At 34.5% G+C, this 17,655-nt stretch overlaps 1 pseudogene across 1 annotated transcript; it reads right to left on the bottom strand.

Annotated features, from left to right (window-relative positions):
* Positions 1-14: 14 nt before the first annotated feature.
* Positions 15-16,612, bottom strand: LOC144564378 (enhanced ethylene response protein 5-like; annotated as a pseudogene). Its single transcript, XR_013514616.1, has 8 exons — positions 16,268-16,612; positions 2,156-2,221; positions 1,968-2,057; positions 1,806-1,862; positions 1,517-1,702; positions 1,341-1,417; positions 673-747; positions 15-595 (listed from the first exon to the last, which is right to left on the bottom strand). The product of XR_013514616.1 is annotated as an enhanced ethylene response protein 5-like (transcript).
* Positions 16,613-17,655: the final 1,043 nt, after the last annotated feature.

Here is a 17,655-nt window from a genome sequence, read left to right as displayed (position 1 = left end):
TGATAGCAAATATTTGGTGTTAAAGCATAGAAGTTTATGTACTACAAGGTTTATTTAGATATCACACCGTTACATATAAACTGGCCTAAACTCTGTCAACTATGAGAAAAAAGAATATAATAAAATGACGATCTGTTGAGTCTAAGCGCATATAAGAACCAATTAAAATCTAAATCCTTCAAAAACAACATATTAGTTAACATCGCTTGTCCAAACTGATAGAAAAAATAAACAAAATTACAAAAAATGAAAACAATGAGCAAATCAGGAGGTCATCACAGGCTTCCCACTTAGTTTTGGAAACGGATCACTCTATAAGAACACACTTTGCTTTTGTGTGCGTGCAAAGTATCCTTTAACAAGATTCTTATATATAAGCATAGTAACTATACTCTCCCTGCAAGTTCAAAAAATCATTATTTTATTTGCAACTGATTTTCAAAAAATCATTAGCAATTTAAAGTAAAAAAAACTATGAAAGAAATTAACACATACCTTATCAATCTCTATTCCAAGCCATTTCAATGCCTTGATAAATGTATCCAACTTAATTTGATGAGTCTTGTCTGGATCTTTTTGCTTTTGAATCATATATCTACAAAAATACACAAGGAATGTTATTTCAAAATAAAAGCCCAAAGCCTATTATGTCATGAGAATGTGTTTACTTACATATTGTTAACTAATCTTTGATAAACTATGAGCTCTAGCTTCTACAGCACAAGATAAACACCTGATCTCAAAAATCTATTCATCACAAAAAAGAGTCAATGTAGTATCAGAGAACAATGAATGAGGATTTTACAAAAACAACTCTTTTATGTGACACTTCTTGACAACATTTCTTCATGCATCATGAATTCAAAATTCAAAGTTCAAATTTCAAATGACAAACCCAAACTATATTATGACGAGCAATACTAAATGAAATTTCAGTTAATTTTTTTTTAAGGTCAATGAAATTTAAATTTAAGAGTCAATTTGGCACAAGATGAAGCAAATAAGAATTCAAAACATAAAATTAATCCTAGCTGACAGTTGATTTTCCGACTTCTTTCTTGATCTTATAATATTTTATGCATATGAACGGGATGGATGAGTTAGCATTGTGACTAGCAATTTCAAAACCTCATTATCAATGCAACAAAGAGTGTTATCATGTTATGTGACCAAAAGTTCTAACTGAATCCCTTGTAATAACAAAGAGGCTGCGGTGTTTCTAAATAAACTTTTGGAGCTGTTTACTGTTTTCAAAAACAATCGTCATATCTTCAGGAAGAAAATGTATGCATAAATCTGACATGGATAAACTTTTATTAGAATAAAGACAGGAAAATTACTGTTCTTCATGCTCTTGAAGAGCTTGTCTAAGCAACTTGACATCTCCCATTTTCAATGCATCAATGAGAACTGAATACTGCAACAACAAACAAATAATCAGCAAACGAAAATAATAAGTCTACACAGTTGGCATGTGCAGGCTATGCCACTGTTTTATATTGGAAAAAAGTGGTACCTCCATTAGATTATACTTCTTTAGAAGCGACATCTTAGGTAATATACCAATTGAGAGCTTCACAGGTATTAGATACTTGTATGATTACATGATAACTAGAAATATCGAATGTAAAAAAAAATACCTCATATTTGACATATTTAGAGGATCAGAACGTGCCAAACTATATGCCAGCTTCTGATCAGCCTATTCACATAAGAAAACAAATACCTGTTTATGTTACAAATGAAATACTTAAAGCCCCATATCTTCAAATCAAATGAAAGACATGGTATTAATTTATACTCACAGTGAGAAAATTTTCATTAAAAACCTCCAAACGACCTGTGTAATACATATAAGTCACCTGTGAGACAATTTAAGAAAAATGTAAAACAACAAACACGAAAACCAAATATTGCAACTTTTAGAATTCACATCTAAAGCAAACAATAAATTGCAAAATGAAAACCTTGTCTTTTACAGGAAACTCCTCAAAATCAAATATACAAGCAGTCTCTATACTCCTTATCACACTGCGACAAAGATGAACTGTGCCAAGCTGCAGGTTTAAGGCTAAATGTTAATTTTACTTTTGATCACCAACTAATATCTCCATGCTAGGCTCCTTTATAGGGGGAGAGAGAGAGAGAGAGAGACCTTAAAGTACATTTTAAATAATTGGCAAGTGATATACAGAGCTCCAACATGCTTGGGTCCTTTTCCCTGTTTGAGATATATTGTAACACACACATATACACAGATTGAGAGCTCTTTCTCTTTTCTTTTTCATAGTTCATACTCAAGCCTTGTGCTTTTCTCCCATTTTCTGCAAATCAATAGCATAGAAGAAGCCTTGATGGCTGTATGATGTATTAACTCCCTTGGTGAATAAAGTTTATTTGAAAATTTCTTCCTTTTCTTGCATTTCTCTTACTTTTTGTTGTGGATTACTTTGATCTCTCTATTCTCCAGTATCTGACCCTCAATCTTGCTATTTTGAGGTGTGAAAGAGAGAGCTCTGTGCCATGGCACAGAGCTTGATGATCTAAGCTTCTTCTTTTTCTGCTTCTTTCTTTTTTTTATGGATTTCCTTTTCCTTTTTCTTTTCTTTTGTACATGGATCTGTTCTAAAACCTTTTCTTCAATCTAAAGTAAAGCAAATGGAGAGTGAAGATGTAAATATTGAGCTTTACAGTTCTATTTGCATCAGAGTTCACCAACTGTTTTATTCAAAGATTGAAGAAATTGATAAAAAAATATAAACAATAAACTTTTTAATTCCTTTAAAATAACTTTAATTGAGAAGATGTGACTGTCGAGCCTTATGGTTCCTCTTGCATCCAATCAACTAGGGTTATTTTGCAAACAAGGAATTAAAAGGTCAAAAGAATGTGTAACAAACAGGTACAGTCAGGTTGAGCCTTACGGTTTCCCTACTGTCACCTTTGAATGGGCCTATATGCACCTTAGAACCTGATCTCACACATGGATACATGCTATGATGCATGAAATCTGAGTTTTCAGGGGATATGCTGTGTAAATGGTGAGAGGAGAAGGGTATGGTTGCATATAAGCATCAGTTGTGCTGATCCTTGCTATGTGTATGCTTGCCCAATGATTCCTTGATGATCTGCCCTTCAAAAACAAGAAACAACATGTGAAAATATGATTTCTCAACAACTCAGGGACCTCCCTGCAAAACTGTCACTGTGACAGAGGACTTGATGCTCAGATGAGCTTGATATTTTGAATCTGAAAACCTTGATCTCTTATTTTGGAGTTTTGATCTTATTCTCATATTAACATAGTGGCACTGAAGCCTTGAAATCTGTTATGGACTCAAACCAGAATTCATATCATGACCAAAAGACCCTGTACTAGTCTCTGGTACCATACCAAACATGTACTCAGCGACTAATCACATGAAAAACCTGACTGGTACAGTATAAGGTGCTAAAAACAGTTAAATGCACTGATCTGATAAATCTGACAATTGGGACAAGTACAGGGACTGAAATGAAAAATGGATTTCACAGTTGAATAGAGGACTCAAAAACACATGGGATAAACACAAATTTTACATTTCTCGGATTTTTCTATGATTTTCTATGAATTTCCAAAGTTCAGATTTTAAAGGGTAAAAATGCAGAAATAAAACTGCTAAATTGACTTTCATACCCCTGACATGAATAAATTCCTAGAAATATGAATAAATTCCCTAAAATCATAAAAATTGGCACACAAGCTTCTGACATATACCTCTTTGATCTTATGAAAATAAATCATAGCTTCATGTACAAAGTTTTATAAGAAAATGAATCAATTATATGTAAAGAGATGGGCTATGGTGCATTGCAATGCATAGGCCATGGTGTGCATTGAACCATAAATCACCGATTCAAAGTCCAAATGACCGATCCAAACCGTTCATCTTGTTCTCCATATTAATATGTGCTTGGAGACCAAATTTTATATTTTTCTGAATTTTTTTTACTATTTATTAAGCCACTTTGAAAATCGCTGATCCAACGGTGGCTTCTGATTTTACTGTTCCAAACAGTCACCGTTGGATCAGCGATTTTCAAAGTGGCTTAATAAATAGTAAAAAAATTCAGAAAAATATAAAATTTGGTCTCCAAGCACATATTAATATGGAGAACAAGATGAACGGTTTGGATCGGTCATTTGGACTTTAAATCTGTGATTTATGGTCCAATGCACACCATGGCCTATGCATTGCAATGCACCATAGCCCATCTCTATATGTAAATATACATGAAAATATGACCATCTCTATGGTGCTCTGACTCAAATTCGAATTCAAGCAAAACCACAACCTCTGACATGTCAATACTTCTTTGAAATGGTCAAATAATATCCTTTGAGCTCTTGAACTAGCCCTAGCACCTCTGTACCTATCAATGGTACCAAATCGGTATCAAACCGAGCCCCATGAAATCAAGCCATGTTCCAGATATAACTAAACCCCAAATTGATACTTCCTTGGGCTTTCATGCCCCAAAACAATGCTATACAGCCAATCAATTGAATGAAATCGCATCGTAATAAAAATGAGATTGAATTCAAACCTGACTGGTACCGATAACCACTTGCTTGGCCGAGAACCACCTTTCCGGCGACCCATGATCGCCGACGAGTGGTGCAAGGCATTCCTGAGACCAAGGCGACGCAAACTGCACCTCCTAGAAGCCTTCCATGGCCGGAGGTGTCACCTGAGCTATGAACCCTAGTCGGGAATGGAGTCTCCAGTTCGGAATCGAAGCCATCAGACTCGCACGAGTTTTGATGCAACCCAACGCCGCATGATGAAGGCGCCAGATGAAGAGTTCAAATGAAAACACGCATCACCACGCACAATGCTCAATCCGAAGGCCAAAGTTTAAAATCACAACCAACGGATCCTTATAATCAGATCCCACCTGTCATAAAACTATCTGGGCTGCTTGACACGAATTTTAACGCAAGCCCAAATCCTATGTTTCGATATTCTGATACCAAAGCCCAATGTCATTTAAATCAATAATCAAGGCCCATAAGCCCAATGTCATATCCAAAACCCGAAGCTAATCTCTGAGCTCATATCTCAAAGCATAGCACATGTCTTGAAGCACTGCATCCAAATCTTAAAGCCCAAATAATTAATGAAAGTTGTTTTGCACATAAGTCCCTCTGACAGTTTGAAATATGCACCGAAGTCCTTATTTATTTGCAAATAAGCCTCTGACTTGATAAAATCCTCACGAAAGGGTCCCTGTCAGCCCATGTCTCATTCTAAACCTTGTTCAAAGTCCAAATTACATATCTAAGCTCTCCAGAAATTACAAACAAGTCCCTAGGAATATAAAATCTTCATAAACAAGTCATTTCAAGTCCTTCTTGACCATAACTTTCTCATACTAAGTCCAAATCAACCCAAATCAGTTCCAAACGAACCCAAATTCAATCCTCCATAATTTTAAATAATAATTAAACATATCCAGGTCCCAGCCATAATCTGAAATGACCAAAATACCCCTCTCGTGACATATCCTTATAAATAAAAATATAAAAAAATAATATTTAAATGCTCCTTTCAAATCAAAAACACATAAATGATATTTCTCATGCACATTCTCATGGAATCCATATTTTCATGCACATATCGTGGTAATTGACCAAAAAGAAATCCAAAGCCAAATGAGAACCAACCACATGACCAAAATAAACAATACATGAGCCCCTTTTAGCCCCATTATTCAGTTCACAGCCCATACGCACAAATCTTGGAATGCATGAGGTATTCAGTCTGACTCGAAAGGTCTTTCTGATGTAATTAACGGCGGGGGCTTGCGCCCGTCGGGAGTTAAACGTCCTCACAATCGAAAATAATAAAACCTCCGACAACTGATCATGAACGTAGGTTGTCACAAGGGGTGAACCAGAAGGAATGCAGAAAGAAATATCCAGTGGATGCCTTCCCCTGAGTTCGGTGACCTGCTCATGAACCAGAGCACTGAATCCAACTAGGAGCATTTCCACTCACCCACACAAAAAACCCTCACCGTTAGCTAACCTGACGCCGTGCAACTTTCTGCGCCCTACAGGATCACATGCGGTTCATATGCGGTATACATACGCGAATCATATGCAGATCATATGAACTCATATGCGGTATATGCGGTTCATATGCGGTTCACATGCGGTATACATATGTGAATCATATGCAGTTCATATGCAGATCATATGAACTCATATGCGGTATATGTGGATCATATGTGGATCATATACGGTTCATATGCGAATCACATGGGGTTCATGTTAGTTTGTAATAATCTAGAAGTCAATAATACAATAATTTATCATAAAGCTTTGTTCATGAATTGGATGATTAATATCATTTTGTTGCCTTGAGTATTATTGAATTTATGGATCATTTCGAGTTCATGACTGAAATTGTGAAACTCCATAATATAGATGATATATACTCTTAATCTTAAAAGGTCACTAACCAAGGTAATTAGCAGGAACACTAATTACCACTATAAGGTTAGTATGTGGATTGAAAGATGGTTAAGTTTTACAAACCATTTGACACGAGATGTCATTTTAATCACATAGATACATGTTCTAGGAACATGGTATTTGACAGACCCCGAATGAAAACATTAAATAGAACTGTGTTCGTGTCATTTATGTTTTTCATTCAGTGTCACGTTCTAAAGTATGAGGTATTTATCGTTCCCACTAAGAAATATATATGTGTGAGTGTTATCTAACACTGTCCGTAAAAAGCAGTCATAACGGTAGCATTTCGATATATATAGCTTAGTTGAGGAAGTGATAGTCTGCCAAGAATACTACTTGTCCCTCGTATCTCTATACGAGTTATAGCATCACTGGGCCCCTTGATAGAGTAAGATTATCAGCGCGCGGTATGATTACAAGAGTAATCATATTTAATAATATGCTCAAGATCAAGAAAAGATTCAGTTAGCAAGGATGACACACATCTACCTTGAAACTGATCTGATAGCTATGAGACAGAGGAACAGACACAAGTAAATTGTTTACTGGATCGTGATATTGTACAGTACAGCATCATCTGTGTAATTGGATGGTCATGATGTGTTGCCAGACGCCACCCATGATTATAGAAGTTAAAACGGTTTTAACTCTATTTACCAACATAACACAGATCCTATTGGGTCACACCATATAGGAGTTAATCGGAGAATCTTATTTTGATTGATTATAAATTGGTTATGATCAATGATAAGATGGTTATAATTAATTATACGTGTTATAATTAAATTATAAATGTTATGTAAAAATAACAAGCAAAAACATTGGTTAATTTATAAACGTGTGTGACACGTTATATAAAAGTTGACCGGTTAATTTATAAATGTGCAGGACACATTGTATAAATTATCGAAACAACAACCGCAAGAAAAATATATATAATTATTCAGAATAATTATACGAATATTATTTGTGTTCGGGCCGAGGGCATTCGAGTCTTTTCAGATTCGACCTTATCCGCATGACACGTCATCGATCCTATCCAGATGACATGTCATCGATACCGAAACAAATAACCGAAAGAAAAATATATATATATAATTGTTTAGAATAATTATACGAATATTATTTGTGTTCGGGCCGAGGGCATTCGGGTCTTTTCAGATTCGAGCTTATCCGCATGACACGTCATTGATCCTATCCAGATGACATGTCATCAATCCTATCCACAAGGGCAAAATGGTCATTTCACACCTATGCCACCTTGCATGTGTAGAAGCATGGAGAAGGATGTGGAAGGGTGTGGAAGGGGTATTTTGGTCATTTCACATATAAAAAGGATGAGGTGTCAATGGCATGTCTTGTAAATAGGCCGAACTTGGAGGGCATTTTGGTCTTTTGCAACCAACTCTAAACACTATAAATAGGGGTGGAGGGGTAGAGAGAGAAAGATATATTCACATATATACATATGCACATTCACATGTATCTTTTCGTGCAGAAACGAATCGGTATTTTCTCTCTTTCTCGGTTTCTCTCCCAAATAGTGTTTCGGTTGAGAAAAGAAAGTTATACGTAGTTGACGTATAATCTTGCGGGTTGTTGTGGAGAATATTTACGGGATCGATGAATAGTGTTTTACCGAATTTAGCGGTATGTCAGTTTTGCATATTGATGAAACTGAGCAACCGAAAATTCGTGTTTACGGGTTTTCGTCTTTTCCCCGTGAATAGTGTTTTTGCAGAATTGTGCGGTTTACGGTATTTCTGGCAGAAGAAATAAACCGCTCTCCGGTTAGTCCTGGTGGATAACCGATAGAGGTATCACACGTGTGATACTCCGAGTCGATTCCTTCCCTGGTGAGGCTCTACTCGCTCGGTCTGCATTCCAACTGTGATTTGGAAACAAGGTATAAATATGTTATATTAATCTATTTAATTTGTAAGTAGATTAAAGTTTTAGAAATCAATCATGGAGTAGATCTGTAAAAAGGATTAAAAGGGTCCTTGCAATGAAAGACTTCAGAAGGAACTCTGCTTTGGTCTTTCCGGCATATCCCTTTTAATTCACGGCTTGAGTTAAAAGTAAAAATTTTTGTTTTACGTTCTTTCCGCAGCTTAAGCCTAAAAGGGTTTTGGTTACCGCAAAACCCCAAAAGTGGTATCCGAAAACCCTACAGTTCAGATGCGGATCACATGTGGTTCGCATATTAGACCGCATATTATTTTTCTATGCGGTTCGGAAACGCATACGCATATGCGGCCGCATAGACCGCATTTTGTTACACTGGCTAAAACAGTACATCTAATGTTAAAAATTTGTCTAAGGCTGGATCATCTAGAAAACTCTTAAATGAAATGCACACATCAGCTCATGTGTGGCTGTTTTACCATCACTACGGTGCTTAAACTTTTTACTGTTTCACAGGTTTGAGTTGAAGTGTAACCACCTTCTCAGGCTATTATATTATGGACAGCATGCACTAAAGATGAATGTCAATGCACAACTTGAATTGGTGATGCATTCATCAGAAATACTGGCGGATAATTTTCAAAATATGCTTACCTTTCTTTCAAATATTTTGTTGTCCATTTTGTCATCGGACTAATTATACTAGCTGCTGTTGTTTGCAGGAATAGAAGAACATTTATTCTGGGGTTTCTTTTGGAAGCACAAGACGAGAAGTGGCTCAAAGAAAAAAGAAATCCACTATTTTTAATGTAATTCCATCCAGTGTTGCAAAATGCGGTTCTATGGGGGAACCGCATTATGTTTGTATGCTATGAAATTTATGTATTATGTTGTGATAACTGACTTGTGATATGTTTGTATTATGTTGTTTGTATGATATGAAATTTATGTTTGTATTATGCTGTGATAACTGACTTGTGTGATAACTGACTTGTGAGTTGTGGCATTTATGTTTGCTGTGATAACTGATATGTTGACTACAGCTATTCACTATTTCACATTTATGTTTGTATTTTTATTTTTGTTGTGAGATTATGCATATAATGATACAAATTATATATGAATTCTTATTTTAAAATTCGCATATATTAGTCCGCATAAAAATCCGCATATGCGGCCGCATTTTGCAACACTGATTTCATCAAAGACCAGCTTAGAGTTTGGTGCAAGCCCTGATTTTAGAACACCAATTGCACGACACAAGACAGCTGATGTTCTTAAACATAATCAAGTGGATAAGGTATTTGCAGATACTCTAGATGTATCTGTAGGATCTGCAAGACCTTCCAATAGACATGTATATTATTTGATACGAATGATGATCGGACAATAGGACTTTATACAGAAGGCTTATTATTTGATTTTCGGGAAATGTTTTCTTTGATAGGTGTAAGTTCTTCCCGTTAATTTTCCGAGTATTTTAGATGAACCTCCAATTCATCAGGATTTCAATTGGTGAAATTATTATCTTAACATTAGTATATACTTTGTTCAAAAGGAGACTTGAATCAGAACATTACTTCAATTCATTCTTGAACGTAGTTTCCACAAGTTCAAAATATTGAAAATCACTTCTTTAGAACTCATTTCTTCTTAAGTTGTACGCATCAATGTCGTTTTTACTTGGTTTGAACAAGTTCAAAATATGTTGGAAATGCTTGAATCATATCATTAGAATTCATAACCTTTGGGAGAATGTTGTTCAAGTTTGTGGAGTTGCACGAAGCAACATCATTTGAACTTGGTTTCGGTAAGTTCAAAGTATGTTTCAAACACCTGAATCGTATCATTAGAAATCAATCATTTATGGAAGAATACTGTTTAAATTTGTCAAGTTTCAACGTCATTTGAACTATTATTCAGTTCGTAACGTCCGAATCATATCATCATAAATCATTTGTGTTTGATAAAATGTTATTGGATTTAGTTCAGTTGCAAGATGTCATCGTGAGAATGTTGAATGTATTATCGGTGACCTCTTGTGCAATTGTTGAAAGTACATCTTAATTACGGGTTTTATTTCGATTATTTTTTATTTCGACTTGGTTTCATTCATGTCAAAGTGTTGTTTCTAGAACAATGAAGTTATATCAATTATCATCCTACAAAATGTCTGAATTATTTTTTGTTAAATCATGTATCATTCATATGTCAGGATCATGTCATTGGACCTAGATGTTGATTTTTGAGATATAGATTGAACACTCAAATAATATCAACGGGAACTATTCTGGTGATCAAAGGATAATCATACTATCCAAATCATATCATTCAAAGAACACTGATGTATTAATTGGAAAGTCTGAATGACGGTCGTCCTAACTATCAAGGTTATCAAAAGAATTTATTGTCTATAACGTTTATATGTTTTCTTAGCGAGAATTGAAGAGTTTTTGAGTAATGATGCTTATGTAATATAATCAAACATTATCGTTGAAGTTTGAAATGTGATGTCATCATTAGGCAGAAGTATTCTAGGAATATATATATGAAATTATCATCTTAAGAGATATTTTTGCTTTAAAGTTGAATAACTGGTCTTTAGAAACAAAGTCTAAAACATATTTGTTCTATTATTTTAATATGTTCATTTCATTTCAGCATTTTTAGGGTAAATCATATCAATTTAATGCTCTGCTAATGTTTTGAACATGAAATAAGTCCAATGGATAAGTAGTCGGCAACCAACATGCGAGGGAAGGAGATTCAATATGTTTACAAAGACGTTGCTCCTAGTTGTTCTCCACTTTCTTAAATAGCTAATAAAGAAAGTGGTTACTTGAAGATACCCTTGAAGGATGTGAAAACCAAGAAGAATTGGAGTTTAGGATTTAAAGCTGGCTTTTCTAAAAGAGTCGAGCCAGGGGAAGAAAAGAACACCTCTAATCAGTAACTAGAGGCACTACCTGGTTGTGGTACTTCAGATCATATATTAATCAAGCGTGAAAATATACCTTGTACTGTACCGGTTGGCCTTGAGATCCCAACTGGCTTTTCTATAAGAGTTGAGCCAAGGGAAAAAAAAGAACATCTCTAACCAGCAACAAGACACACCACCCGGTTGTGGTACAATGGGTCCTATACGAATCAAGTGTGAAAATGAACCTTTTGCTCTACCGCTTGGCCTAGATATCCCAACTAGCTTTTCCAGAAGGAAAAATGAATATTTCTAACGAGTTCAAGGGCAGTTTCATGAACCAGGTATATTAGCATTTTGTTCAGTAAGAACTGCTTTCTTGGGAACATATTTGGTGTAAAATATCTAAAGGCAGCAATCTAGCTGGATGGTTGGGTTCAAGAGTAGTTTAACTTTGGATCATTATCGAACATCTGATTGTCCGCCTTTAGTTAATTAGTATTGTAGGCCTTTACCTCTTCAAGTTTCTGCTAAGCTCCACAGAGCAATAGAGGCACTGCCCACAAAGTTACAGATGCAGATGGTGTGACGCTTCAATGTATGGGCAATTCAGTTGGAGACCAACTTTCCAAATCCTGAGGACATTGGAGGTTACATCTTGCCTTCCGAGATGAGGTATTTTTTTCTTTTACTGATATCAGTGGGTTGCACCTGGAGGTACTGAACCTATATTGATTTGTTACCGATCGGGTCTCATCTTTGTTGACACATGGATTTGTTGGCATTAAATATGGTTTCTGAATGGACAAACATCTGATCAAAGCGTAGACTTGTTTTTTTTCATCTTTATCACATTAAATTGTCCTAGCTATAACCAGTGTGTGTTATAAAATGCGATTTCTATGCGGTATGCGGAAGGTCACCGCATACCGCATATACGGTATACGGCCGCATATGCGGATTTATATATGCGAATTTTAAAATAAAAAATTCATATATATTTGAAAGCATAATCTCACAACAAAAATAAGAATACACATGTTTTTAGAACTATTTTATATCCATTATTCTCTAATATAAAAAACAACATACATAGATAATAATACACAATAACAAGATTATATGCGGATCACATGCGGTTCAAATGCGGATCATATGCGGTCAAAAATTATGCGGCCGCATATGCAGATTCGCATATTAGACCGCATATTATTTTTCTATGCGGTTCGGAAATGCATACGCATATGCGGCCGCATAGACCGCATTTTGTTACACTGGCTATAACAATACATCTAATGTTAAAAATTTGTCTAAGACTGGATCATCTAGAAAACTCTTAAATGAAATGCACACATCAGCTCATGTGTGGTTGTTTTACCATCACTACGGTGCTTAAACTTTTTACTGTTTCACAGGTTTGAGTTGAAGTGTAACCATCTTCTCAGGCTATTATATTATGGACAGCATGCACTAAAGATGAATGTCAATGCACAACTTGAATTGGTGATGCATTCATCAGAAATACTGGCGGATAATTCTCAAAGTATGCTTACCTTTCTTTCAAATATTTTGTTGTCCATTTTGTCATCGGACTAATTATACTAGCTGCTGTTGTTTGCAGGAATAGAAAAACATTTATTCTGGGGTTTCTTTTGGAAGCACAAGACGAGAAGTGGCTCAAAGAAAAAAGAAATCCACTATTTTTGATGTAATTCCATCCAGTGTTGCAAAATGCGGTTCTATGCGGGAACCGCATTATGTTTGTATGCTATGAAATTTATGTATTATGTTGTGATAACTGACTTGTGATATGTTTGTATTATGTTATTTTATGTTCTTTCATATGTTTGTATTATGTTGTTTGTATGATATGAAATTTATGTTTGTATTATGCTGTGATAACTGACTTGTGTGATAACTGACTTGTGAGTTGTGGCATTTATGTTTGCTGTGATAACTGATATGTTAACTACAGCTATTCACTATTTCACATTTATGTTTGTATTTTTATTTTTGTTGTGAGATTATGCATATAATGATACAAATTATATATGAATTCTTATTTTAAAATTAGCATATATTAGTCCGCATAAAAATCCGCATATGCGGCCGCATTTTGCAACACTGATTCCATCAAATACCAGCTTAGAGTTTGGTGCAAGCCCTGATTTTAGAACACCAATTGCACGACACAAGACAGCTGATGTTCTTAAACATAATCAAGTGGATAAGGTATTTGCAGATACTCTAGATGTATCCGTAGGATCTGCAAGACCTTCCAATAGACATGTATATTATTTGATACGAATGATGATCGGACAATAGGACTTTATACAGAAGGCTTATTATTTGATTGTCGGGAAATGTTTTCTTTGATAGGTGTAAGCTTGGTTTGAACAAGTTCAAAATATGTTGGGAATGCTTGAATCATATCATTAGAATTCATAACCTTTGGGAGAATGTTGTTCACATAGTTGTTCGCACAAAAGTGTATCACAAAGTTTCAATACATCAAGTTGTACATTTTAAATCTTGAATTAACTTCCGATTAAGATTGCAAGTGCACAATTCTATCGTACAGTAAAATTAGGTATCAATCTAAATGACGGTTCAAATCTGGACTCTACTTAAATTAATTAAGTACTAGAAGTTAAAAAAAGTTGATTTGGTTTGTTTAATTTCCTAAATTCAATATTCAAAAGGTAAAGTTATGAATTTATTTGTGATTTCTAATTGATTGAAGCATTAAAATATCTGGATATAGTAATATTTCTCTTTCTACTTAGATTGTTTTTGCATTTGTGGATTAATCAAGGATAATGAATGTCATTGTCCACTACTCCACTTAGGTTGTATTTGCGTTGAATTTTTTTATTTGAAGCATTAGAATTTCATATTTAAAAATTAGGCAAGAGCTAACTATTATTACTAGTTACAGACGGCTAGGTCCTACAGAATTAAATATATAGAGAACATGTAACAGTAGAAAAGTTTTGATTTCTTTTTCTTTTATGTAGTTTGACCTAGATTGTAGTAGATAATAAATCGGGCAGTTGAAACAATGCATGCAACAATTTAAAAAGAATAATTAATGAGAGATCTTTGTGTCTATCTGAGATAACAATACTGTTGTTTGAGAATTTCGTTAAATTATTTTGGATGAACTAGGGACTAAACAGTCAACTTTAATTTTTTTTTCTTAGGAGGGGTAGTAGGAATTTAAAAGAAGATCAATCTCTTACCAGCAAATACAGGGAACCAAGCTCTAATGCCAATCCAGTGAGGCACTGTTTTCTTTAGATTTTCCTTTAGTTAAATTTTCATACTCATGAGAGTTTCTAGCTCCATTCATGTTCGTATACCAAGTAATTTCATAAATTCACTATATTTTTTTATTAAGAAAATAAATTAACTACACACTTCATCGAATAAATACTTTGAAATAATTTCATGAGTGAATAAATATTATAAAAACTATTGTGCTCTATCTCGCATTACGGGCAAGGAAAAATGTTTAAAAATAAATAAATAAATAAATTATGCAGCGCTGCAAATTGAAAAGGACTTCAGCATGTATTGTTATTTTCTAATGTAATTTACAGATAAATCTAAAAGCACGAGACAGCATATTTTCAAAACTATTTTCGAAAATTAACTTCATCGTAAATTATTAGTGTACATAAATTAGTGAACCCAATCATTTAAAAAAAAAAAATCCTTTTTCCTAGCGAGTGACAATTCGCTACCAAAATATCAAAGCAGGAAATATTTTTTTAAAATATAATTTTGAAATAAACATTTGAGAAACCAACTTAACAAGACTTACAAATATAGAAAACTAATCTATAAGAACGTTATTCAGAACTCGTCATACAAATAGAATGAGAGAGAATTGGAGAGGAGACGAAATATCTTACAGATTTGAATTTTATTGTTTGAAATATTAGTGCAAGAAAGATGTTTTTTGTCAACTTGTAACTTGAAAAAATAATGACAGCAAATTAAATCTCGCTCGATAGAATATAAAATGTCGCATAGCACGTATATATAAATTGTGTGGATGAAAAGTGTATTAAACAAAAAGCTTGTGATCATTTTGGATTCTCACCAATTCATGTCGACTCTCAAGATTTTTTGTTTTTACAGCTTTACGTTATTCATTTTGGTTTGCTGAAAGAAAGCATCTTAAGTTTCATGTACATAACTAAATGTACAAAAAAAAATCCACTAATTATAATTTGATCTCCGACTAAGCAGTATTGTACAGCTTTAAGTCTTATATATTATAAGTGTATTTGCATGAAATGTAAGTTTGTAACTCGGTCAAATTGACCAGTGTCGAAGCCTTTCACAATACCTAGTTGGTGATTGAAATAATTTGACAATATCTAAAATTTATAAGATAAATACTTTATGACTATAATACAGCTCTTTATATTATAACTCAAATAGCAAAATATTGCTAAATTTACAAAAATAAATAAATAAATAGTTTGTAACTTTTTTATAAACCATAATTAGAAAAAAAAAATTATGAAACCAACATGATTATTTTTTTTTAACAAAAATTATAAGAACCGAAATGCCATTTCGGTCCTGATTTTTTTTTTTTTTTAGAACCGAAATGACAATTCGATCTACAAATAGAAAGGCCGAAATAATATTTTGGTTCTTATAATTTTTGTTAAGAAAAAATAATCACGTTGATTCCATAATTTTTTTTTTTTTTCTAATAATGGTTTATAAAAAAAATTCGGATCTGAATTCACTAATTTGCACGAAAAGGATATATTTTTTTGTTACTTTTTTTTTTCCTGACAATAGTAACTCGTGTCAGTGTACCGTCTAAACAGAGTTTTCATGTTGTCTCGGTCCCGTCCCGTCCCTGAAAAAACCCTCTTGATACACTTGGTTCAAACATTCCATCTCATGAAAGAACTGTGTGACCCAGCCCTCAGTGTCGTAAGGATCGAGTAGCTTCTTCTGCTGCTCCTTTCCCTCTCCACTCTCCAAGGAGAGGTTTGAAGAACAGTCATTGGAATGGAACACCAAGGAGAGGTTTGAAGAGGGGTGGAGTTTGCCGTGACTGGGACACTAAATGTGATGACTGGCGAAATGACACATCCCATAGTGAGGTAAAGAGAGCACGTGCTTTTATGCCTGAACAGAACAAAGTTGACTGCTGGAAGAAGATGGGGCCTGATAGAGAGACAAGAGAACAGTCGTCCTGTGGCCTTGTCAGGTAAAGCCTTCCACCTCCCCATGGGATACTCTCTGGCAATGTTGAGGAGGCCATATAGTTGGATTAGTTGGTGAGCTGGCGAGTTACAGTTTCTTTAGACCAGGGTAAGTGATAAAGGCTGGATTAGGGTTTTGTATAGTTTACATGTGTCTACAGATAGAAATAATAGATAGGCTAATTCAGCTGTAGTTTTAGCTGGTTAGGATGACTGTGATTTTACATGTTTAGGGAAGTGCAATAGTAGAGCTAGCTAATTAATAGTTATACTCTCTTATGTGACATTACTTGACAATATGTAACCGGTGTAGTGGGACTTAGTTAGAGACGCTATATTACTATGATCTAATTTATTTACATAATATTATTACTGGTACTTAGCATGTCTGTTTTGGAATGTGGTTTGCGTGGTATTATCATCTTTTTGTTTTGTTTCTGAAGGTTAAAGATCGAGGTAAGTTTGTCTTAGATTATATTGAAATAGTTTGTGATGGTTTTGTCCCCCAAACAAAACTTGCTACTTAATAATGTTATCATTATTTTTTTAATTCTGACAAATATAATAGCCTCATTCCTACTTGTGTCTATGCTCCCTTTTTAGTCTGATTTTGTTTTGTTTCTCTTGTTATCATTTGTTCAATTGTGAATTTTTAGTGTATCTAAAAATCATTTTGATTGAGCTCGAGCAGGGATTAAGGGCTGCATAAACTTAGAGAGCTTGATTGCTTTAACCCTAATTTTTTTTTTTATTAGTTTGCCGTCCTGTGACAATAGTTGCATCGTGCCAACTAATTTATAGTCCTTATCCTCCCAGGAGTTACTATAAGCGCACGATCAACAAATGCACTGTAAAGAAGCAGGTCGAGCGCTCTGCTGATGACCTGTCAATCATCATAACAACATATGAAGGCCGGCACTGCCACTACACACCCATCACTCCACGTAGCAACCAATTAATACATGAAAAATGCAACTGCATTTACTTTAGAACGAGTTGCACCGGCTCCAGCAGCGCAGACTGATTTGCAAGCAATTTACCAAGGATTTTACAGCCCTATTTTGAGAAGG

Source organism: Carex rostrata, chromosome 13 (assembly GCF_964058835.1).
Source record: "Carex rostrata chromosome 13, lpCarRost1.2, whole genome shotgun sequence".
Taxonomy (NCBI): Eukaryota; Viridiplantae; Streptophyta; class Magnoliopsida; order Poales; family Cyperaceae; genus Carex; species Carex rostrata.
Note: the sequence above shows the minus strand (reverse complement) of the source record. Positions and strands in the feature narration are given on the sequence as shown.